Raw genomic sequence first — 3,257 nt, 5'->3', positions numbered from 1 at the left:
AAATCAAGACTTAGATCGTTAAATGAAAAAGATAAATTTGTGTCAATAATAATTAACGAAGTTTATTCCTCGCAGGAAGTAGAATTCAGTTATGGCAATTTTTTGGATGTGAAGATGATGGAAATTACTCTATATCTTTGCTTTCCTCCATGATTCAAGGTATTCTTGGAAACTACAGTGATAAGCTAGCTATGGTGCCTATAAATTGCATTAAGTCATCCATTATTAAAGACAATTATATGAAGGTTCTTAAAGTAATTATTGAAGTTGGCTTTGAACCAGTTGCAACAATTGTTGATGAGCATGCAGCAAATCGTAAGTTCTATGCTTATGAACTTGGAATTGGAACTGCTCCTACATACATTCTTAAGCCTTTTTCATCATCAGAACAAAACATCGTTCTGAAAGATGCTTCTGTACATATCTTTAAAAAATATTATAACGACTTAAGAAGCTATTATAATTTTACTTGTCCTTCCTTTGAAGATGAAAAAATTTATCCTTGAAGCTGATTATGGAAATGTGAAACAAATCTACATATAGAACTTGATTATTGACTGAAAATAGCTTACAAGCTGAATCATAATGTAATTTCGACATAAAGGACAAATGTGGATTTGTCTGTGAAGTTTTTCCACAAATCTACTCTTATCTATGCCCTTTATCGTTATCTTCATAGGAGGAAAAATTTATAAATTTCGAAGAAACAGCTCAAATTTTATATATGCTGAAACGTTGTTTTTATAAATGTGTCAATGTTAACTCTAACTCCATTTATATCCAAAAGAGGGATGTTTCTTTATAACCCTTATCTGATAATCAAAGAGAGCAAATCCATTTTTAATTAACTTTGCTGAATTGATTAAATGCTGAGAGGAACACTCCAAGGAACATGGAGGTGGTTTATCTTCAGACGTTTCTTGTATCTTATCAAAATTCAACTGGATTTGCTCATTTATCTAATTATTTGTTGGATAAAAATAGGATCAAATTCATTTTTTTTTTTTTTTTTTGAAATCAATTGGTACCCAATAGAAAGACGTTTTGCATAGTACGGGAACTTTCGGGTGGCAACTACTATATATAGTTTTTTGAAGTAGAAAAAAAAATTCGTGTCAGTCAACTCATAAAATGTAAAATCAAGACTTTAAAATATTTCAAATAAATTTTTGTGAGTGTCAAGGAATCAAATGGAGCAATTGAGGCGGGAGTTTCATCCTTTCTATCACTGATGCTTTACCATAGTCATATAGAACTCGAGTCTTTGGACGGAATGGAGCCATTTGTTTAATTTATATATGGTTTCGTCGTTCACTCACTCATGAAAAAATAGATCGCCAATGTTGCACAAATCTTTTAACGTTTAATTTTTCAATAAATGACATGGGACAATATCAAGAAATAGACTCTTTCATAAATCAAATAAATAGAGGAGGACTTAAAAAGCCTAGTGATGTAGAGGGCCTTCTTGGAGGACACCTATATGTGCTTTTAAACGAATTTTCAAAAAAAGAGGAAACTCGCAGTTCACTTTTATCCATGGATGCTCCAAGAAGAGGCTTCAAAAAATACTTTTATCTGATCATTGTAGTAAAACCTGGTTATTAAATTCTTTGTGTGTTAATAATCACCCTCTTGTCGATTTTTTTAATCAAATTTCATCAAAAAAAATTAATATGCTTTTCAAAAACTTTGTTTCAGATGAAAATAGCCACCTTCTTGTATAAAAAACGAGCAATTATTTCCAAAAATTAATAATCGATTTTATTTCGGAAATTATTTAAAGGCATTCCATATTCATTTAAGTATAGTCGATAAACTTTTCAAAGTTCTGATGAAGAATTTTGCACTGTATACTGAAGATAAAATATTTGCCATCATCAATACAACAACAAAAACATTGCCAAACTTCATTCGATCAAACAGATGATAGTACTTCCAATATTACATTTTTATCATTACATCCAAAATCAAAACTATTTAATTTTTATGTAAAAAAATATGCTAAATGAATATCGAAAGTAATTCAAATTAAGTGATAATTTGTCTGGGAATAAAATTAAATTATTTAGTTAAAGGATAAATATAATTTAGGTTAGATTAAGAAATTGATTAATTTAAGGTTGTGAGACATTGTTACGAGTCGGATAAATTTTTCTTAGTATGTTCGTAAATCATACTAGTCATTTCTCTACTTGCAGCAGTATTTTTGCACATGCCATTATAGAGAATTACACAAGATTTCTGTAAATTTTAATCAACTCATGTCCTTCTTCACACTTTGACCTCATTATTGCCTCAATAGCTTTCTCCGAACTATCAAGCATCTTCCCAATAAACGTAGAGAAGAATGTTGCTCTTGGGTTTGAGGCGTTAAAGAGGCAATGCTTCCTTGTCATGTTTGGAAATAAAATCCAAGAGCGAATATGCATAAACCCATGATAGAAATAGCATGTCCAAAAAGTTCGAAAAACTTCTTGGATATACAATTTCAATGAACCTTTGAAGTTCAGCCTTTTCAAAGTTCGTACCTAGAAAAGAAGATTCAGGAAGGTAAATATTGGGAACTACGAAATAGACATTTTGTTGAAAGCAGTTGTACACATTTTTAAAATTATTCAGTCTGAAGCTCATTGGATCCCAAAAAACATCTGCAACGTTGATGGCTTCCGTTACAGTGTTGATTCTTTCAGAAAATCTTAGACAGTAGGTTCCACAACTGTTTTTGAGTTGAGTATGATTAGGATATATTTGGAATGATTAATCATCTTCCACTTCGAAGTTGGAAAAAATATTAAATCCTTTGTCATCTGAATGGATTATTTTGACCAAAGCAACATTTGGAACTTGCAGTAAAACAAATACTGAAGGTAACGTTTGAAAAGAGAGGTCAATGTAGAGATTTTTTTGTCGAGTCGACAGCTTCCTGTAAAAACATATCATTATTTAATGATAATGTAACTGGAAACTTCGGCTGGTAGTTGAGTCTAGGGGTGGGTGATAGGTAATTGATAATTAATTGGAAAATGTGTTAATACCTCTTAAACTAATGAAGTACTAGCAAAAATAATCAACACAGGAAGTACATAATTAATTAAGAATGTACAACAAAGATGGAGTAAATATACTATACACACAAGATAATAAAGAGATATTTCAGTCTCTGGGGGCTGGATAAACCCCCTGGGGAGTGAATTAAGGACTGAAAAAGATTTGAAAAGTTAGGTTATATTAAAAAACATGAATTTTTAAAACAA

Source organism: Lepeophtheirus salmonis, chromosome 8 (genome assembly GCF_016086655.4).
Source record: "Lepeophtheirus salmonis chromosome 8, UVic_Lsal_1.4, whole genome shotgun sequence".
In the NCBI taxonomy this organism is placed as follows: domain Eukaryota; kingdom Metazoa; phylum Arthropoda; class Copepoda; order Siphonostomatoida; family Caligidae; genus Lepeophtheirus; species Lepeophtheirus salmonis.
The sequence above is the reverse complement of the archived record's forward strand: the minus strand, read 5'-3'. Positions refer to the sequence as shown.